The sequence below is a fragment of the Salmo trutta genome, chromosome 23 (genome assembly GCF_901001165.1).
Source record: "Salmo trutta chromosome 23, fSalTru1.1, whole genome shotgun sequence".
NCBI lineage: Eukaryota > Metazoa > Chordata > Actinopteri > Salmoniformes > Salmonidae > Salmo > Salmo trutta.
Window position 1 is genome coordinate 19,914,945 of NC_042979.1, and position 23,453 is coordinate 19,938,397.

At 45.9% G+C, this 23,453-nt stretch overlaps 1 protein-coding gene across 1 annotated transcript in view; it reads left to right on the forward strand.

The window, feature by feature from the left end:
- The window catches only part of LOC115159542 (astrotactin-2), a 421,339-nt gene that overhangs the window by 163,197 nt on the left and 234,689 nt on the right, over positions 1-23,453 (forward strand). The gene's annotated exons all lie outside the window — the stretch shown is intronic.

The following is a 23,453-nucleotide window of genomic DNA, read 5'->3' on the forward strand; positions in this document are numbered from 1 at the left end:
CTTTCCATAGGGTGGCACAAGTCAGATAGGGAGGCAGCCAAACTAATTTAAAAAACGTTCAGCATTAGCCTCCAGAGTCAATGCTTTTTATAGAGGTGTGCTGTGTTGGACACCAGTAGACAGGAGAGGGAGGTTGTGTGTGTGTGTGTGTGTGTGTGTGTGTGTGTGTGTGTGTGTGTGTGTGTGTGTGTGTGTGTGTGTGTGTGTGTGTGTGTGTGTGTGTGTGTGTGTGTGTGTGTGTGTGTGTGTGTGTGTCTGAAAACTCACATTGTTCTGTCAGCTCCATAGTCCAAAATGGCATAAGTGACTTGGAGCCATTTCTCAAGAGCACTGGAACCACCTTCAGCAGAACACGACTAACCTGGTTGGAATGGTCGAGGTACACTCCGCCATTGGAGACTTTAATTGGGAAAGTAGAGGGTTTTTGCTGGGCCAACCGTGGAAGCACCTATAAATGTATCCCACCACAATCACAACATGGCTTCCTCAGTGTACACTCTTTAGGCAAGTGGGCACGACCACACCACAATGTTTGCCATCTTTTATCCACTACTCCTCTCTTGTTCTTGGACTCTTCCTTGATTTCCAGGCACCTGATGATTAAGTGTTCATTTCTGTTGCAGAAGAGTCAGTCTATATAATGAACCTCTTACAGGTTTCAGTAACAGGAAGAACCGCTAATCGAGTGGGCTGTGCACTCCAGGATTCAGGGGGTTCTGCACCATGGTAGATGTTGGTGGTCTGACCCTTGGAACTGGGATTCTGCCTCTCTCTGCGCCTGTACTTTATGGTAGCACTGAACTATTTTGGTTTAGATTCGCTACTGCTGCTTTGTCCTGAAGCCACCTTGACAGGTGTTGCAGGTTGTAGGGATTGAGGGTTGTTGAGTGTAGCTTACCCTTGAGCTGTAGGAACTCTATGATGCTGTCTCTGTGATACTTTGGCAGCTTGCATAGAAGTCTGTCAACATGGGAAGAGCAGTTCAACTTATCGCCAGAAGGACCTTCCAAGGATAGCAGCATGTTTACCAGCAGATGGACTCATAGAGCGAAGCTCTGGAACCCCTGAGAGTCACCAATCTTCACATCTTGGGCCGTGAGGATGGTGGCAATCTCACTTTGAGCAAGCTAATGAGGTTGGCCATACTGGAGCTGGAGTGCCTGAATGCTAGCTGTGTAAGGTGATGGGCGATGATGGCAGGACTGGCCAATCCTCTGTTCTTCAGGGAGCTTGAGATGTTCCAATAGGACATGGCACTTGTGTTTCTCATTCAGTTGTGGATGAGAGTCAAGGAGATTGTCCAGTTCCAGTTTTAGATTCTCTTTCACTGTCAGTGGTAAAAGGTGGGTTTAGGAGCGCCATACAGTGGCTGTGGATGACTTGCTTTGAAGGCTGGACTCATCTGCTGAGCTGGACGCCAGAAGGGGGGTGGCTGCAGATACCCGGTTGGAGCTATATGTGGAACTTGCTGTGGGTAAGCTGGGTACTCTGGGTCTGGAGCAGGATATGGATCTTGTTGTGAGTGACCTGGGTAGACTGGCACTGGGACCTGATGAAGTACACTGGCTGATCTTGAGCAGGGACCGGATCAAATTAAATAAATGCTATTTGTCAAATGCGACGAATACCGGATGAGAGACCTTGACCTGACCTTGACCAGGGGCTGGTTAAAAGCGCACTGGCTGACCTTGAACAGGGAAGGCTATGAGTGGACCAGTTGGCCTTGAGCTTGGACTCTCTCTAGCTGCAGATGTAGGGCCTGAGGGAGAGTACGATCTGGTGGCTCAGCTGGAACTCAACTGGGGGTAAGCTGTCCATTAGGACGGGCTGTTGAGTCCACTGCACCAATGTGGGCCTGCATGGTGGGACCGAGGTGGGTCAGATGTCCATCTTGCTTGAGTTGAAATGACTTGGGTTTCTGCTGTAGTTGCATTCTGCTGAACAGTTGCACCCTTTTCTGCTGTCCATGGTATGCAGTCGGGAGAGGGTGAAAACATTTGTCACTGCTGCTCAGTGCTCTCAACAGGGCAGGATGCTGATCTGAAGGCCAGGCTGAGGCTGAAGATGTAGGTCGTATGTGGTGAAGGTGCCCTCTGCTGAGGATAACAGGTTAGGACTGCTAGAACCTTGTGGTTGGGATTTCAACAGTTGTAGGACTTAGATTCGGCGGACCACTCTCTGAGGGGATTGTCTTTGGGACCTGGAGTAGAGGTACCTATTAGGTGAGGAAGAGGATTGTCTCTTGGAGTTTGGGGTCTATCTTGAGGTCCAGGCTCTGCTTCCTCTTGCTCTGGTTGCAAACCTTGAAATTAGACATAGGACTCATCTGAGTCAGAGGTATTGCTTTGGTCACTAAGAGGGTAAAGTGCTTATTCCTGTCCAGCCTGTGACCCAGGCTCACTCTGACAGGACTGGTTCTGATCCACACCATGCCTCTTAGGGGGCATCAGGAGTGCTGTTCTCAAGCACAGGTACTGTTGCTGGTTGTGGAGCAGTTGTGTTGGACCAGCCAGATCCCAACACCTCCTGACTGTGGCCAGGCACTGTTGGCTGTACTGGTGTGGAGATGGCTGATGGGTGACACCATTTAAAATACCCAAATGTGGGACAACATGATGCTTTTATGGGACATTTGCGGGACAGTGTAGCCCACATGAATACAAAATGTTGGCAGCACCACCTGTAAATGACGTCATCATTTCAAAAGTTTATACCGACAGATGTAGCCTATTAAATATCATTATAGAATATGCAAAAAATGTGTCCTTCAATTGCAACGTCTGCCTACGCACATTGTCTCAAGAACATTTACTTTTAATAACCTCAAACACCAAGTTCGGCATACCTAATTTCAAAATAAGATATCATCACTGTCAATCGTGAATGATAATTCTTCACATTTTACTTGTGAAACGTCAAATTGCATCTGCATGCCAATAATATGATCTCAATCAGTTTCATGAGACTATGCATTTAGATCTTCTTGAGTTACTGTTTTGTGAGCAATGTAGAGCAGATGGTGTTAAACTACTGTATATACACAAGGTGGTGTTTTTTGTGTAACAGTAACATGATACTATGCTATTATATTTTGGTTCTGTTATGTAGAATACTAATTAATCATTATGTGATCTTCCAAGACATTGATTTAGCTTTGATCTAACTTTACTTTAATGAGCACCACTGTGAGAAGTGGCGGAGGACGAGCTAATTGAAGTGCACATCGCCTACTCTTTTGGTGATTCCACATTTTAACGTGTATTTAATCAGGGGAGCGCAATTGAGACAAGGGTCCCTGGGGAAATAAAATTAAAATAAAAGATAGAATAGCAAGATACAATAAGAAGTATATTACATTAGAACATCACAAACATCACAGGCATCAGAAACAAATTATTAAGTCAGTCAAAACAATTGCACACCTCGGTGAACTCGTGTGCGAACGTGCGGCTGTTTTACAAAAATCTAGGAATATTTAGCCAAGGAAGCATTTTCTGGTTGGTCTCAGGGAATGTAAAACAGTTAGGAAGGGAGGCTTTAAAAAAACAGGATTGAGTTGACTAGCAGCAAATATGTTGAATGAGGAACTAATGAGCATGGAGAGCCTCACAAGTTTGACAAACTTACTTTACATCTTTCAGTCTAGTACGACTATTTACTTATAAAAGTGTGCTTCTGACGAAGAGCTACAAAACTAAGTATACTGAACCAAAATTTTAATGCAACATTAATGCAACTGAATTACAGTTCATAAAAGGAAATCAGTCAATTTAAATAAATAAATTAGGCCCTAATCTATGGATTTCACATGACTAGGCAGGGGTGCAGCCATGGGTGGGCCTGGGAGGGCATAGGCCCACCCACTGGGGAGCCAGGCCGAGCCAATCATAAATACTACTCAGCCAATCCCGCAGCTGAAGAAACCAGACGTGGAGGTCCTGGGCTGGTGTGGTTACACATGGTCTGCCGTTGTGAGGCCGGTTTGACTTACTGGCAAATTCTCAAAGATTATGTTGGAGGCGGCTTATGGTAGAGAAATAAACATTCAATTCTCTGACAACAGCTGTGTTGGACATTCCTGTAATCAGCAAGCCAATTGCACACTCCCTCAAAATTTAGACATCTGCGGTGTTGTGTTGTGTGACAAAGCTGTATATGTTAGTGGCCTTTTATTGTCCCCAGCACAAGGTGCACCTGTGTAATAATCATGCTGTTTAATCAGCTTCTTTATATGCCACACCTGTCATGTGGATGGACTATCTTGGCAAAGGAGAAATGCTCACTAACAGGGATGTAAACAAATTTGTGCATAACATTTGACCGAAATAAGCTTTCTATATATATGAAAAAATTTTGGGATTTTTTTATCCCAGAAACAGCTCATGAAACCAACACTTTACATGTTGCGTTTATATTTTTGTTCAGTATAGTTAGGCTTAACTCCTCTTCAAGTTTAGCTGGGATTTAGCCTGAAAGGATTTGAGAAATTTGATTGGTTGACGATGGGCCTATGACATTGGCCTACGTCTCTTCTTTCGCTGCACACAATATCCGATCTCGAGAACGATTGGATAAGTGTTTATCACCAGTACCACATCCTTATGATATACACTGAGTGAACAAAACATTAGGAACACCTTCCTAATATTGAGTTGCACCCCCCTTTGCCCTCAGAACAGCCTCAATTCGTCAAGGCATGGACTCCACAAGGTGTCAAAAGTGTTCCACAGGGATGCTGGCCCATGTTGACTTCAATGCTTTCCACAGTTGTGTAAAATTGGCTGGATGTCCTTTAGGTGGTGGACCATTCCTGATACACACGGAAAACTGCATGAAAAATCCAGCAGCGTTGCAGTTCTTGACACGCATAAAACCGGTGTGCCTGATACCTGCTATCATACTCCGTTCAAAGGCACTTAAATATTTTGTCTTGTCCATTCACCCTCTAAATGGCACACATATACAATATCTCAATTGTCAAGCCTTAAAAATCCTTATTTAACCAGTCTCCTCCCATTAATCTACACTGATTGAAGTGGATTTAACAAGTGACATCAATAAGGGATCATAGTTTTCACCTGATCAGTCGGTCATGGAAAGAGCAGGTGTTCCTAATGTTTTTTACACTCAATGTATATATTTTCATAACATTAGCCCAACGTGACTGCAAGAGACAGGTTGGAATGTCTGACAAATACGCGACAAAGCAACTAAATTAGTGTGTGTTTGAATTTGTTGATAAAATACGGGACATGGTTGTTTGGTTCCGGGACAAAGGGCCAAAATGCAGGACTGTCTTTTTCACCTGTTCTGATGGTTTGGTTGGCTGTACTGGGATTAAGATGCTGGCTTGGGCCTGACTGTGACCAATTGTTGAGGGGCTGGGATTCTCCTCAAAAAGGAAAGAAACACGGTCGAGCCTCTCCGGACACCTATCGCACTGGAGCAGTTGGCTCCTAAGCTGCTCAGCCTCTGCTGTCTCTTTCATTTCAACTGACTCCACAAACTATTTTAATGACTCCATGTTCAGAGTTGCCTGTTGCACGGAGATTTGCACAGGGGTTCGCCTTTCAGCACTGGTGGCTGGTTATGCTGGCCCTACTGTGCTTTTGGGGTGGTGCACCAGTTTTAGGCTGTTAAGTGCATCAGTTCTGGGGAGGTTGCCAACCTCCAGGTTAAGGTGCTTATAGCCATACTGCTTCGGCAGAGAGCTGGCTGAATGAATGTCCTGTATCCATCCTTTTTGGTAGCCATCAAATCTGCTGGAAGAATCATGTAAGAAATGGTCTAGTTTTGAAAGGTCTGTATGGCTGGTTTTAGTGAGAATGGTGATGGCTGCCAAAGAGCTCTTGTCAGAGAGTTTCAGGACTTCTCTTTGATCACTTGATCGGTTTTATTATGGCAGTTCAATCATCTGAGGAGAATAGTTGAAAGTATGGTTCTGAGAACAAAAAGGAGCAAGTGGCAGTTAACATAATCAACATAATCCACAATAAACATAAAATCAGGCTTCAATTACCCTGTGGCTTTACAGTTCAACAACACACATTCCATTTGCCATACAATGCTGCACCCAAAAGGCTATAAATAGCAATACTGAAGTAGCATCAACTTAAATGGCCTATATGCTAAAGACTAATTCCTACAGCAATTTAACATCACATTCTACAACAAAGGTAAGTACACATAGTAATACTTGAATGGCAGTAACAACTGAAATGAGCAATATGCTAAATGCTAAAGCTAAGCAGTCATAGGCAAACAAGTAGTACAGTAGACTTGGGCGGTATACCAGGATATTTTGAAATGCAGAGGGTATGATTTTTAAAAAAGGGTTGGGGGTACCCCCACCTCACAGGAGTGTGTGCTACACCACTGCTTATATCTAAATGTTCAGTATAACTATAAGGAATCTAAGATGTGTCAAATAAAGGATATCCAGCTCAGGGTTCCATCTCTGCATTAGGTTTGCTAACTTACTAGCTAAGTGGCTAGATGTCAAGATCAAGCTTCTTGGTTACAGCAGAAACATTCAATCCCTCCTGTATCAAGAGCCCTGTTGCCTAAATTGTTTGTGCGTCCCCCCCCAAAAAAAATATACACTGCTCAAAAAAATAAAGGGAACACTAAAATAACACATCCTAGATCTGAATGAATGAAATAATCTTATAAAATACTTTTTTCTTTACATAGTTGAATGTGCTGACAACAAAATCACACAAAAATAATCAATGGAAATCCAATTTATCAACCCATGGAGGTCTGGATTTGGAGTCACACTCAAAATTAAAGTGGAAAACCACACTACAGGCTGATCCAACTTTGATGTAATGTCCTTAAAACAAGTCAAAATGAGGCTCAGTAGTGTGTGTGGCCTCCACGTGCCTGTATGACCTCCCTACAACGCCTGGGCATGCTCCTGATGAGGTGGCGGATGGTCTCCTGAGGGATCTCCTCCCAGACCTGGACTAAAGCATCCGCAATTGGATTCAGGTCTGGGGAATTGGATTCAGGTCTGGGGAACGGGCGGGCCAGTCCATAGCATCAATGCCTTCCTCTTGCAGGAACTGCTGACACACTCCAGCCACATGAGGTCTAACATTGTCTTGCATTAGGAGCAACCCAGGGCCAACCGCACCAGCATATGGTCTCACAAGGGGTCTGAGGATCTCATCTCGGTACCTAATGGCAGTCAGGCTACCTCTGGCGAGCACATGGAGGGCTGTGCGGCCCCCCAAAGAAATGCCACCCCACACCATGACTAACCCACCGCCAAACCGGTCATGCTGGAGGATGTTGCAGGCAGCAGAACGTTCTCCACGGCGTCTCCAGACTCTGTCACATCTGTCACATGTGCTCAGTGTGAACCTGCTTTCATCTGTGAAAAGCACAGGGCGCCAGTGGCAAATTTGCCAATCTTGGTGTTCTCTGGTAAATGCCAAACGTCCTGCACGGTGTTGGGCTGTAAGCACAACCCCCACCTGTGGACGTCGGGCCCTCATACCACCCTCATGGAGTCTGTTTCTGACCGTTTGAGCAGACACATGCACATTTGTGGCCTGCTGGAGGTCATTTTGCAGGGCTCTGGCAGTGCTCCTCCTGCTCCTCCTTGCACAAAGGCGGAGGTAGCGGTCCTGCTGCTGGGTTGTTGCCCTCCTACGGCCTCCTCCACGTCTCCTGATGTACTGGCCTGTCTCCTGGTAGCGCCTCCATGCTCTGGACACTACGCTGACAGACACAGCAAACCTTCTTGCCACAGCTCGCTTTGATGTGCCATCCTGGATGAGCTGCACTACCTGAGCCACTTGTAGACTCCGTCTCATGCTACCACTAGATTGAAAGCACCGCCAGCATTCAAAAGTGACCAAAACATCAGCCAAGAAGCATAGGAACTGAGAAGTGGTCTGTGGTCACCACCTGCAGAACCTATCCTTTATTGGGGGTGTCTTGCTAATTGCCTATAATTTCCACCTGTTGTCTATTCCATTTGCACAACAGCATGTGAAATTGATTGTCAATCAGTGTTGCTTCCTAAGTGGACAGTTTGATTTCACAGAAGTGTGATTGACTTGGAGTTACATTGTGTTGTTTAAGTGTTCCCTTTATTTTTTTGAGCAGTGTATATATATACAGTACAGTCAAAAGTTTGGACACACCTAATCATTCCTTGGTTTTTCTTTATTTTTACTATTTTCTACATTGTAGAATAATAGTGAAGACATCAAAACTATGGCATAACACATATGGAATCATGTAGCAACGAAAAAAGTGAAACAAATCAAAATAATTTTTTCTTTAGGAAAAGCAGGCAACAAGTGCTCAGAATATGTGGGATCTCCTTCAAGACTGTTGAAAAAGTATTCCAGGTGAAGCTGGTTGAGAGAATGCCAAGAGCGTGCAAAGCTGTCATCAAGGCGAAGGGTGGCTACTTTGAAGAATCTAAAATCTAAAATATTTAGTTACTACATGATTCCATATGTGTTATTTCATAGTTTTGATGTCTTCAGTATTATTCTACAAAGTAGAAAATAGTAAAAATAAACATAAACCCTTGAATGAGTATGTGTGTCCAAGCTTTTGACTGGTACTGTATGAGATGAGTAAAGCAGTATGTAAATGCTATTAAAGTAACTAGTGTTCCATTATTAAAAAGTGGTCAGTGATTCCATGTCTATGTGTACAGAATATAGGGCAGCAGCCTCTAAGGTGCAGGTTTGAGTAGCCGGGTGGTAGCCAGCTAGTGTTGGCTATTTAACAGTCTGATGGCCTTGAGATAGATGTTTTTCAGTCTCTCGGTCCCAGCTTTGATGCACCTGTACTGACCTCGCCTTCTGGATGATAGCTGTGTGAACAAGCCATGGCTCGGGTGGCCTTCCTGTGACATTGGGTGCAATAGGTTTCCTGGAGGGCAGGAAGTGTGCCCCTGAGGATGCGTTGGACAGACCGTACCACCTTCTGGAGAGCCCTAGGGTTGCGGACTGTGCAGTTGCCATTCCAGGTGGAGATACACCCCGACAGGATGCTTTCAATTGTGCATCTGTAAATGTTTCTGAGGGTCTTAGGGACCAAATTTCTTCAGCCTCCTGAGGTTGAAGAGGCGCTGTTTCACCTTCTTCACCACACTATCTGTGTGGGTAGATCATTTCAGAATGTCAGTGATGTGTACGCCGAGGAACTTGAAGCTTTCCACCTTCTCCACTTCAGTCCCTCCGATGTGGAAAGGGGCGTGCTCCCGCTGATGTTTCCTGAAGTCCACGGTCAGCTCCTTTTGTTTTGTTGATGTTAAGGGAGAGGTTATTTTCCTGGCACCACTCCGCCAGGGCCCTCACCTCCTCCCTGTAGGCTGTCTCGCCATTGTTGGTAATCAGGCCTACTACTGTTGTATCATCTGCAAACTTGATGATTGAGTTGGAGGTGTGCGTGGCCACACAGTCATGGGTGAACAGAGAGTACAGGAGGGGGCTGAGAACGCACCCTTGTGGGGCCCCTGTGTTGCGGATCAGCAAAGTGGAGGTGTTGTTTCCGACCTTTCCCACCTGGGGGCGGCCCGTCAGGAAGTCCAGGACCCAGTTGCACAGGGCGGGGTTCAGACCCAGGGCCCCGAGCTTAATGATGAGCTTGGAGGGTACTATGGTGTTGTAGGCTGAGCTGTAGTCAATGAACAGTGTTCTGACGTAGGTATTCCTCTTATCCAAAAGGGATAAGGCAGTGTGCTGTGCAACGGCGATTGGATAGTCTGTGGATCTATTGGGGCGGTAAGAAAATTGAAGTGGGTCTAGTGTGTCAGGTAAGGTAGAGGAGATATGATCCTTAACTAGCCTCTCAAAGCACTTCATGATGACAGAAGGGAGTTCTACGGGGCAATAGTAATTCAGTTAATTTACCTTTGCTTTCTTGGGTACAGGAACAATGGTGGACATCTTGAAGCCAGTGGGGACAGCAGACTGGGATAGGGAGAGATTGAATATGTCCGTAAACACTCCAGCCAGTTGGTCTGCGCATGCTCTGAGGACGCGGCTAGGGATGCCATCTGGGCCGCGTCGGTGGCACTGTGATATGCTCAAAGCGGGCGAACAAGGTGTTTAGCTTGTCTAGGATCAAGATGGCGGTGTCAGCGACGTGGCTGGTTTTCCCTTTGTAATTGGTGATTGTCTGCAAACCCTGCCATATACGTCTTGTGTCTGAGCCGTTGAATTGTGACTCCACTTTGTCTCTGTACTGACATTTTGCCTGTTTCATTGCCTTACAGAGGGAGTAACTGCACTGTTTGTATTCTACCATATTCCTAGTCCCAGTTTCTGGTTTGGGTAGGTTATAATAGTCAACGTGGGAACAACATCCCCTATACACTTCCTGATGAACTCAGTCACCCTGTCCGTGTTAGCGTCAATGTTATTCTCAGAGGCTACCTGGAACATATCCCAGTCCGCGTGATCAAAACAATCTTGAACCATGGATTCCAATTGGTCAGACCAGCTTTGAATAGACCTTAGCACGGGTACTTCCTGTTTGAGTTTCTTCCTATAGGAAGGGAAGAGCAAAATGGATTCATGATCTGATATCGGTCGGGTGAACAAAAGTACTTGAGTTTCTGTATGTTATCACAATCACACCATGGGTAGTTAATCATAAAGCATACACTTTCTTCTTCCCGGAGAGTTTATTCCTGTATGCGCAATGAACTGAGAACACAGCTGGCTGTATGGACGGGGACAGTATATCCCGAGAGAGCAATGATTCTGTGAAACAGAGTATGTTACAGTCCCTGATGTCTCTCTGGAAAACATCAGAGAGACATCAGAGACTGAGCATTAGTGAATAATATACTCAAAGCGGTGGATGGTGTGCCTGCCTCCTGAGTCGGACTAGAAGTCCACTCCGAAAACCTCTGCTCAGCTGGCGGCAACTTGAAGCTGCCTCAGGGATAAGTTAAATTGCCCTGGGGGGTACGAACAAAGGATCCAATTCGGGAAATTTGTTTTCCTGGTCGTAATGCTGGTGAGTTACCCCCGCTCTGATATGCAAACGTTCTTTCCGGCTGTATGTAATAACACAAAAAACATTCTGGGTTAATAATGTAAGAAATAACCCACAAAAAAAACAAAATACTGCAAGGTTGCTTAGGAGCTAGAAGCAGAGCTGCCATGTCTGTCGGCACCATTTGTATTTTTTTGTATTTATTATGGATCCCCATTAGCTCTTCCTGGAGTCCAGCAAAATTAAGGCAGTTTATACAATTTAAAACAATACATTCACAGATTTCACAACACACTGTGTGCCCTCAGGCCCCTACTCCACCACTACCACATATCTACAGTACTAAATGCATGTGTATGTATAGTGCATATGTTATTGTGTGTGTGTGTACTGTTCCATCTTATCTTACAAAGTACATAGTAACAAAATACAGTGTTTTTGGATGCTGGCTGCCAGACAATGAATTGCTTTGTGTGGTGAATGAGTGTGTCATTCATCTTAATATGGTCCCCCGATGACCACCTGACCTGTCAGGTGAGCTGTCAGGTGACTTGGGGGCCATTTTGGAGCGGCACTTTGCCACTGTGATAGTGAGTTTGATAGTGAACTGGGCATTTACTTCATAATATCCACACCACCATTGTTCGTATGTCACAACCATGCTATGTTTGTCTGGTTCAACCCATACAATACAAACACATGCAGTGCACTGAGCGTGGGTTTGTGGAAGTGTAGCAGTTTTCCTTGCAGGCTCGTTAGGCACTACTGACCTCAGTTTTACTGCCGCATTTGTAACATGGGACTGTAGTCTTCAAACTGACACAAAAATATGCACGCTCCCCTACTAGATATTTTTTAACTGCTCTCGGATGTCGTTCCACTCACCCATATATCTACATGAATATCTCAGTATTTTAAGGAACTGGTATTTCTCTCTCCTTCCCTCTGTCTTTCTTTCTTGCTCTCACTCCACTTTCATTGTTTGATCAGGCAGTCGCTTGTGGTGTTTCGGCAGTCATCTCTAGGTCTCTAGAGCTCAATTTGCAAATCAAACTGGAACACGTCCCCAGTGTGTGTGTGTGTGTGTGTGTGTGTGTGTGTGTGTGTGTGTGTGTGTGTGTGTGTGTGGGAGGGAGGGAGGGAGGGAGGGAGGGAGTGTGTGTGTGTGGTGTACATGCATGCCTGGGTGCATGTGTGTGTGTGTGTGTGCATTTGTTTGTGTCATTGTGCTTGCAGGCTTGTGTGACTGAACACTTCTCCTCTTTACTTTCATGCCACCAGGACATTAAAGTACACGTTCCCTCTAAACGCTTGGAGATCGAAAAAACAAAATGCCTACTGAGGGGATTTAAAGCTGTCTAGCTGCAGTATAAAGCCACCTAGAAATAGTTCCATTTAAACAAAGTCAACTAAACCCACCTCGAGGGTAAAAACAGTGGTGAGGTGAGATGAACACTACCTCTCCAACACGTGTTTTAAATGCACATGCTAAACGTGTGCTTTGCCAAAAATCTTACTGTGATCTGTGTACAGTCGTAAATCTACCCCAGAGATAATTCACTGTCATTACATCCCATACCTCAGAGAGTTAGATCAGATAACAGTGGAATACTTCTTTTTTTATAGTCCCACTATTGTTCTTTTGCAGTACTGGAGACCTTTACACATTCTCATTATTTTCCTTTTCACCCAAAGGATATGGCATGTTGCTAATAATATCTCAATCCTAGTTTCCTCTTGGTTTTATGGATGTGTGGCTTGTTTGATCTCAGGGATCATGGTGCTTAAATATCTTCATAGTCCTAAGGCAAAAAAAACACAACAATTTCACTTCTCTGCCAATGGAGGGCCTTCCAGCAGAAGCCAGTCAAGGACCCTTCGAGACCATTCAAAGTAATTTGGCCTCTGTTTGTGTTTTGTCTGCTGTGGATTAAACCTCATAAATACTTTAGATTGACTGGAGGGCTATTGGAGTACCTAGAGTAAACACTCTTACGGACAAGTTTAGGCTTGGGCCGTATATGACACATACTGTCAATACCGTCAAAACTATTTATTGTACATTTTTCAATAAATGTGAATATTTGGAAATACTTTTTAAGTTAAAACCTGCAGTCAATTTGTGCAATATGTTAGGACCAAAAAGCAGATCGCCTCCTTCATTTCATCTGTCACATTATTTTACATTATGAAGGTTACTGTAGTTCCCCATAACAGTTGAGCAAGTCACTTGCTCATTGTAAAGAGCACAACAAGACAAGCATGCATCATAACTTTGTTCATTTGCACAATTTCTCTTGTTCGCTTTCAATTGTAAATGTCCACACTCACGTAAAATAAAATTGTGTAGCTACTAGCTATGTACTAGCTTGTATAACTTTATGAGCTGGATTTGCCTGTCTTTGCATTTAGTTTGTTACTTTTTGCTCGTTAGCATTTCGCTAACAGCGTCAGTGTGGTTTCGCTATTATTTGTGCAAATTTTCTGAGCATTTTGGTAATAGAGGCCCAATGGGCTTTTATTGCGTTTTTAGGGCTCTCTTGTCTGCTATGCCGGTAATATCATAAATCACGGGATGGTAGAAGAATGCTTGGACAGTTGGAAAATCTGGATATCGCCCAAGCCTAGACAAGATTAACATAGGTGAATAGACAAGATTAACATATGTGAATAGGCCAGATTAACATAGGTGAATGAGCTAGCATTTCAAAATGCCTTGACAGTACTAGGACATAAAAATACAAGGGCAGGGATGGGGTCCTTGCCAATATGTGGCCCCGTGAGACGTGATCTATAGGACAATGGATAATGGCTCTATGACACTTCCAATTCGATCAGAGGCAACAGCTTATCCTCCGTAGGGATGGTCGCACCTCAACTATCCTTTCCATTCCGAGCACACTCGCAATTAAACAATTAAAGTCCTCATCAATCCCCCCCTAATGGTACGTGACTGAAATCGAAAAGCAAGCAGTCGGGGGTGCTTAAGGAAAAAGAACATCTTGGTCTTTAACTGAATTAAGCAGCTCAGGGTGATGTATTTCCACTCTTATTATGCAACCAAGGCCAGATAAAAAGGATGGTGGTTGAGTTTTTCAGGAACATCCCTCTAAATATTCAGCCAACAATTGCTGCATGAGAATTATATTGAATGTTATCATCTCGCTTGTCCACTGCTATAGGCTATTCGTTTTTCTCCTCGATTTTGATATAGGGAGCCAAACTTTGTATTGGGTGAATTCCATGGCAAAAGTGAGAGTCTCAGATTTTCACTTTTAAATATATGTCAAACAAAAAAGAATGCTTGCAAAGTTAAACAAGCCATACAACTCTATGCACAATCACTACTTCTAACCATGTCCACTGAACATTTGACAAAAACACAATCCACTAACGTTCTCGCTAACGTTCAATCCCTGGACAATAAAATAGATGAGCTCAGGGCAAGGATCTCTTTCCAGAGAGACAGACGGGACTGTAATATACTCTGTTTTATGGAATTGTGGCTCTCTCTGGATATATTGTCCCCATCCATACAATCAGTTCAATCAAATCAATCAAATGTATTTATAAAGCCCGTTTTACATCAGCCGATGTCACAAAGTGCTGTACAGAAACTCAGCCTAAAACCCCAAACAGAAAGCAATGTAGATGTAGAAGCACAGTGCCTAGGAAACACTCCCTAGAAAGGCCAGAACCTTGGAAGAAACCTAGAGAGGAACAAGGCTATGAGGGGTGGCCAGTCCTCTTCTGGCTGTGCCGGGTGGAGATAACAGAACATGGCCAAGATGTTCAAACATTCATAGATGACCAGCAGGGTCAGATAATAATAATCACAGTGGTTGTAGAGGGTGCAACAGGACAGCACCCCAGGATTAAATGTCAGTTGGCTTTTCATAGCCAATCATTCAGAGTTAGAGACAGCAGGTGCCGTAGAGAGACAGTCCAAATCAGCAGGTCCGGGACAAGGTAGCATGTCCAGTGAACAGGTCAGGGTTCCATAGCCACAGGCAGACAGTTGAAACTGGAGCAGCAGCATGACCAGGTGGACTGGGGACAGCAAGGAGTCATCAGGCCAGGTAGTCCTGATGCATGGTCCTAGGGCTCAGATCCTCCGAGAGAAGAGAGAGGGAGAGAGAGAGAGAGAGAGAAAGAGAGAGAGAGAAAATTAGAGGGAGCATACTTAAATTCACACAGGACACCGGATAAGACATGACAAATACTCCAGATATAACAGACTGACCCTAGCCCCCCGACACATAAACTATTGCAACATAAATACTGGAGGCTGAGACAGTTGGGTTCTCCATTCAACGTGTGGACAGGAATAAAGAACTCTCCGGGAAACACATAGTTGGAGGGGTATGTCTCATGATTTACAACTCATGGTATGATTGTGGGAACATACAGGAACTCAAATCCCTTTGTTCTCCAGATCTGGAATACATCACCATCAAATGCCGACCGCATTAGTTTCCGGTTATAGTCACTGCTGTGTACATTCCCCCACAAGTAGACACCCTAACGGCTCTCAAAGAACTAGACTTTGTAGAAACTAGAAACCGCATATCCTGAGGAAGCGTTTATTGTCGCTAGAGATTTTAAAAAAGAAAATCTGAGGGAAACGCTACTGAAAGTCTATCAATACATCTCCTTTGCTACTCCTTTTGGAAGGGCCTGCTCCTCCCTGCCCATTGGCAGAAACTTAAGCAGGGTGCACCCGTGGTAAGGACTGTTCAACGTTGGTCTGACCAAACAGAATCCATGTTTTCAAGATTTGTTTTGATCATGTGGACTGGAATATGTTCCGGGTCGCCTCTGGGAATAATATCGGCGTATACACTGACTCAGTGACCTGGGTTCATCAGGAAGTGCATGGGGACGCTGTTCCTACTGTGACAATTAGAACTTATCCAAACCAGAAACTGTGAATAGATAGCAGCATTCGCACAAAACTGAAAGGGTGAGCCACCGCATTTAACCCCGGCAAGATGACTGGGAATATGGACGTATACAAACCGACCAACTTTGACGTCCGTAAGGCAATCAAAGAGGCAAAATGTCAGTACAGAGACAAAGTGGAGTCGCAATTCATTGGCTCAGACACAAGACACATGTGGCAGGGACTCCAGACAATCACGGATTATAAAGGGAAAGCCAGCCACGTTGCGAAATACCGACACCTCGATTCCGGACAAGCTAAACACCTTCTTCACCATCTTCGAGGAAAGCAACACCGAACCTCTGATGTGGGGCCCCGCCACTCATGAGGACTCTCTGCTCCTGTGGCCAACGTGAGTAAGACATTTACGTGTGTTGACCCATGCAAGCCTGCCGGCCAAGACGGCATCCCAAACCATGTCCTCAGAGCAAGCGCAGAACAGCTGGCTGGAATGTTAACTGACATATTCAATCTCTCACTATCCCAGTCTGTTGTCCCCACTTGCTTCAGATGTCCATCGTTGTTCCTGTACCCAAGAAAGCAAAGGTAACTGAACTAAATGACTATCACCCGATAGCACTCACTTCTGTAATTATGAAGTGCTTTGAGAGGCTAGTTAAGGACCATAGCACCTTCATGTTACCTGATACCCTAGACCCACTTCAATTTGCATACCGCCCCAACAGATCCACCAATCGCCATTGCATTGCCCTATCCTGCCTGGACAAGAGAAATACCTATGTAAGAATGCTCTTCATCGACTACAGCTCAGCATTCAACACCATAGTGCCATCCAAGCTCATCACTAAGCTCAGGGACTTCCTAACGGATTGACCCCAGGTGGTGAAGGTAGGCAACAACACCTCTGCCACGCTGATCTTCAACAACGGTGGGCCCCACAGGGGTGCGTGCTGAACTCCCTCCTGTACTCCGTGTTCACCCATGACTGTGTGGCCACACACGTCTCCAACTCAATCATCAAGTTTGCTGATGAAACAACAGTGGTAGGCCTGATTACCATGTCAGCCACAGAGATCAGGAGCAGACAGTCCTCATTATCTGTGGGGGCCCATGTCAGTGGCTCGGTGTTGCTTTCCTCAAAGTGGGTGAGGTGAGCGCCTTGGCAGAGTGGTGCCAGGAGAATAACCTCTCCCTCAACGTCAACAAAACGAAGGAGCTGATTGTGGACTACATCAGACAGCAGAGAAAGCGCGCCCCCATCCACATTGATGGGGTCACAGTGTAGAGGGTCCTCGGTGTGCACATCACTGAGGACCTGAAATGATATCTTCACACCGACAGTGTGGCGAAGAAGGCGCAACAGCGCCTCTTCAACCTCAGGAGGCTGATGAAATTTAGCTTGGCCCCAAAACACAGACTTGTATAGACACACCATTGAGAGGATCCTGTCGGGCTGTATCCCTGCCTGGTACAGCAATTGCAGCGTCCGAACCGCAGGGCTCCCCAGAGGGTGGTGCGGTCAACCCAACACACAATCTGGGGCTTAATGCTTACCCTCCAGGACAAATAAAGCACCCGGTGTCACAGGAAGGCCAAGAAGATCATCAAGACCTCAGCCACCCGAGCCACTGCCTATTCACTGCACTACCATCTAGAAGGCGATGATAGTACAGGCACATCAAAGCTGGAACAGAGAGACTGATAAACAGCTTCTATCCCCAGGCCATCAGACTGTTAAACAGCCACCACTGGATGGCCTAGGCCCAGTACCCTGCTCTGATCCTTAGTCACTGTCACTAGCCGGCTACGAACGGGTACTCTCGCATACACCTTTAGGACTGCTGCTCCATTTACATAGTCATTCAACACTGGTCACTTTAATAATGTTTACATACTATTTATATATCTACTGCTGTAAAATATTTTTGATGATTTTTAAATGTTTTTTTATTGTGTGCTTGTTTTTGTATTATTTGATTTTCAACTGGTGACCAGGGTCAGCCTGCAGGCACCCGGCCTGCCACAAAGAGTCGCTGGAGTGCGATGAGCCAAGAAAAGCCCCCCCCTTTAAGGTCCTTCATTCTAGTGTAACGACCGTCGTTAGAGAAAGACCAAGGTGCAGCAGAGGATGTGTTCATCTTGAATGAATTTTAATACAAAAAGAGAACACTTTACAAAATAAACAAAATGACAGCCGACAGTTCTGTCAGGTACTAACAACGAAACAGAAAGCACTAAACAGAAACAATCACCCACAAAAACCCAAAGGAAAAACAGGCTACTTATGTGTGACTCCCAATCAGCAACAACGAACTACAGCTGTGCCTGATTGGGAGCCACACACGGCCCAAAACAAAGAAATACAAAAACATAGAAAAATGAACATAGAACGCCCACCCAATGTAACACCCTGGCCTAACCAAAATAAAGAACAAAAACCCCTCTCTATGGCCAGGGCATTACATCTAGCAGTGCAAACACATATTCAACCACAAAGAACAGGTTTTCCAAAGCCTCGCAAAGAAGGACACCTATTGGCAGATAGGTACAAATAAATAAATAAAGCACACACTGAGTATCCCTTTGAGCATGGTGAAGCCATTAATTACACTTTGGATTGTGTATCAATACACTTCGAAGACACATGGATTCATGGATTTTACCATGAGGCCAATGATGTCTTTAAAACAGTCACAGAGTTGAATAACTTTGAAAATCTATGGCAAGACTTGAAAATGGCTGTCTAGCAATGATCAACAACCAAATTGACAGAGGAAAATAATAATATTGTACAATCATGTACAATCCAGGTGTGCAAAGCTCTCAGAGACTTACCCAGACAGACTCACAGCTGTAATCACTACCAAAAGGTGATTCTTGCATGTATTGAATCAGGGGTGTGAATACTTATATGAATTAGACATGTCTGTATTTCCTTTTTAATACATGTGCACACATTTATAAAAACATGTTTTCACTTTGTCATTTTGGGGTATTGTGTGTAGACGGGTGAGAAACAACGTAAATGTAATCATTTTTGAGTTCAAGTTGTAACACAATGTCACATCCTGACCAGTAAAAGGGGTGGTTGATTCCTGTTTAGTCTATGCGCCTTACGGGACTGTTTCGTCGTTTGTTTTGTGTAAGTGTTTTGGTTTCCTTCAATAAAAGAAGATGTTCACTATACCCACTGCAGTTTGGTCCACTACCTATAACGACGCTTGTGACAGAACCACGCACCAAAGAAGGACCAAGCAGCGGAGGAAGGAACAGCAGGAAAGCTATTTAGAGTCGTGGACATGGGAAGAAATATTGGATGGAAAGGGACCCTGGAGGCAGGCAGGGGAGTACTGGCGCCCGAAGGAGGAGCTGGAGGCAGTAAAGGCTGAGCGTCGGAGGTATGAGGCACTATATCCTCCATTTCAGGAGGTGAGGAGGCAGCCCCTCCCAATATTTGGGGGGGGGGCGCACGGGGAGTTGGAGTAAGTCAGGCAATAGGCCTGAACCAACTCCTTGTGCTTATTATGGGAAGCGTTTGGCATTGAGAGCACCGTGCTATGCGGAAGTGCGCACGGTCTCGCCCATCCGCACGCACAGTCCGGTATGGTTGATACCAGCCCCCCGCAAGTGCCGTGCTAGAGTGGGCATCCAGCCAGGGAGAAGTGTGCCGGCACAGCACATCTGGCCACCAGTGCGTCTCCTAGGCCCAGGCTACCCTGCGCCTGCTCTATGCACGGCAGCCATCATGCCTCAGCACAGCCCAGTTCGCCCTGTGCCAGCACTCCGCCTGTGCAGGGCTACAGTGACAATCCAGCCAGGACGGGTTGTGCAAGCTGTGCGCTCCAGACCTCCAGTGCATATTCAAGACCCAGTGTATCCTGTTCCTGCTCCTCACACTAGTCCTGTGGTGCGTGTTACTGTTCTGGCGCCTCCAAAGCCAGCCCCACGCATCAGGCCTCTAGTGCACCTGCCCAGTCCAGTACGTCCTGTTCCTGCTCCTCGCACTAGCCCTGAGGTGCGTGTAAATAGTCTGGCGCCTCCAAAGCCAGCCCCACGCATCAGGCCTTCAGTGCGCCTGCCCAGTCCAGTACATCCTGTTCCTGCTCCTCGCACTAGCCCTGTGGTGCGTATCACTAGTCTGGCTCCTCCAAAGCCAGCCCCACGCATCGGACCTTCAGTGCGCAGTCCCCGTCCAGAGCTTCCGGCGACAGTTCCCCGTCCAGAGCTTCCGACGACAGTTCCCCGTCCAGAGCTTCCGGCGACAGTGCCCCGTCCAGAGCGTCCGGTGACAGTGCCCCGTCTAGAGCTTCCGGCGACAGTTCCCCGTCCAGTGCTTCCGGCGACGTCCTACAGTCCGGAACCGACAGAGACGGCCCACAGTCCGGAGCCTTCAGAGACGGCCCACAGTCCGGAACTTGCAGAGACAGCCCACAGTCCGGAGCCTGCAGAGACGACCCACAGTCCGGAGCCTGCAGAGATGGCCCACAGTCCGGAGCCTGCAGAAACGGCCCACTGTCCGGAGCCTGCAGAGACGGCCCACAGTCCGGAGCCTGCAGAGATGCTCCTCAGCCCTGAGTCTCTAGCGACACTCCACAGCCCTGAGTGTCCAGCGACGCCCCTCAGCCCTGAGTCTCCAGCGACGCTCCTCAGCCCGAGGTCTCCAGCGACGCACCTCAGCCCGAGGTCTCCAGCGACGCACCTCAGCCCGAGGTCTCCAGTGACGCACCTCAGCCCGAGGTCTCCAGCGACGCACCTCAGCCCGAGGTCTCAGCGACGCACCTCAGCCCGAGGTCTCCAGTGGCGCACCTCAGCCCGAGGTCTCCAGCGACGCACCTTAGCCCAGATCCTTCAGCAGTGGTCTGCAGCCATAAGCCTTCAAGGGGGTTGGGCAGGTTAGAATGGGGACTAAAACCGGAGCCTGAGCCACCTCCGTAGTTGGAGGATTGGGGAGGGGGGGTGTAGCACGGGAGCCGTCGGTGACGGTGGCCACCCTCCCTTTCCTCCCTTTAGTTTGGGGTTATTTTTGTGGGGGTTTTTGTGTTTCCGTGCATCCGGGGTCTGCACCTTTGTTAATTAGATTGTAATTTGTAAAAGTAGCCCTCTTAAGAAACTCCTCGAGTAAAAAATTATCCAGTCACAAAACAAATTTAAACTAGCCAAAAGTTTTTATTGAAATGTAAGCACTTCAAGTCCAGTGAATAACCTGAACTGGTACAAAGGTAAGCGGTAATCTGCCAGAGGTTAAATAATCATTTTAGGTTACCAAAAACTGAAAATAATGTTCATTTCAGAGTTATAAAAAAAGTAGGGAATAAGTAATGGGTTAACAATTTACAGCTGTTCTGTAGCAATGGAAGTAAATTAATCCTTGAAAGTTGATGCTAACAAGTCCTACAGATGCCCCAACTTTTATTGATTACTTACAAACCCTCTGTCTGTATAAAAGCAGTATGGGAACAGACTGTGTTACTAGACTTCCTTAAGCATTATTTGGACAGTATTGTACTGCAGGAAATAGTATATTGCTATCATGGTGAGAAAAAGGCAATTAACAAAGGAAGACAGATAGACCATTATAACCCTTAAAAGTATAGGTCTTTCCTTTAGAGTAATTGAAAAGAAAGCCAAGGTGTCAATGAGTACAGTTTCCTACACCATCAAAAGGCACTTGGAAACTGGAGGAAACTCTGACAGGAAGAGGTCTGGCAGACCCAAAGACACAACAGAATCAGAAAACATGTTTCTGAGAGTCAACAGCTTGCGTGATAGGCAGCTCACAGGACAACAGCTTCAAGCACAGCTTAACACTGTTCGAAGTAAGCAAGTCTCAGTTTCAACTGTGAAGAGAAGACTTTGACCTGCAGGTTTGACAGGTCGGGTGGCAGTAAGAAAGCCATTGCTAAGATGGCAAAATAAGAAAAAGAGGCTTGCCTGGGCCATGAAGCACCGCCAGTGGACTACTGAAGACTGAAAGAAGGTCTTATGGACCCCTGAATCAAAATTTTAAATCTTTGGTTCATCTCGCAGGGTTTTTGTACGCCATTGATGATTCCTCAGTGTGTGATACCAACTGTGAAACATGTAGGAGGAAGCGTGATGGTCTGGGGCTCTTTTGCTGGATCTAGAGTCGGCGACTTGCACAGAGTGAGTGGCACCCTGAACCAAAACAGCTACCACAGCATTTTGCAGTGCCTTGCACAGAGTGGCACCCTGAACCAAAACAGCTACCACAGCATTTTGCAGCGCGTTGCACAGAGTGAGTGGCACCCTGAATCAAAACAGCTACCACAGCATTTTTCAGTGCCTTGCACAGTGGCACCCTGAACCAAAACAGCTACCACAGCATTTTGCAGCGCGTTGCACAGAGTGAGTGGCTCCCTGAACCAAAACAGCTACCACAGCATTTTGCAGTGCCTTGCACAGAGTGGCACCCTGAACCACAACAGCTACCACAGCATTTTGCAGCGCCATGCAATACCCTCTGGTGTACGCCTAGTTGGTCAGTGGTTCGTCCTAGAGCAAGATAATGACCCAAAACATACCTCCAGGCTATGGGGTTCATCCTACAGCAAGATAATGACCCAAAACATACCTCCAGGCTATGGGGTTCATCCTACAGCAAGGTAATGACCCAACACATACCTCCAGGCTATGGGGTTCATCCTACAGCAAGGTAATGACCCAAAACATACCTCCAGGGTATGGGGTTCATCCTACAGCAAGGTAATGACCCAAAACATACCTCCAGGCTATGGGGTTCATCCTACAGCAAGGTAATGACCCAAAACATACCTCCAGGCTATGGGGTTCATCTTACAGCAAGATAATGACCCAAAACATACCTCCAGGCTATGGGGTTCATCTTACAGCAAGATAATGACCCAAAACATACCTCCAGGCTATGGGGTTCATCCTACAGCAAGATAATAACCCAAAACATACCTCCAGGCTATGGGGTTCATCCTACAGCAAGGTAATGACCCAAAACATACCTCCAGGGTATGGGGTTCATCCTACAGCAAGGTAATGACCCAAAACATACCTCCAGGCTATGGGGTTCATCCTACAGCAAGGTAATGACCCAAAACATACCTCCAGGCTATGGGGTTCATCCTACAGCAAGGTAATGACCCAAAACATACCTCCAGGCTATGGGGTTCATCCTACAGCAAGGTAATGACCCAAAACACCCAGCACAGTCTCCAGACTTAAACCCCATCGAGCTGGTTTAGGATGAACTGGGCAGAAGGGTTAAAGCAAAGCAACCTACAAGTGCAACACATTTGTGGGAACATCTGCAACAGTGTTAGGAAGAACTTTCCGAGCAATATTTGTTTTCCGTTGTAGAATGAATGCCACGAGTGTGTTTGGCTGTTATGTCTAGAAAAGGTGGCTACATTGATAGGTAAAACATTGAGAGAAAATGTTGTTAAACAAAACTATTCCATGATTTATTTTGTCTCCAATTGTTCATTTGTTCTATGCTTTAATTTCAGAGTACATTTAGACATTAAACTGTGTGAATTTCAATAAAAACTGAACAAATGGAGGTGTTCTAAAACTTTTGACCGGT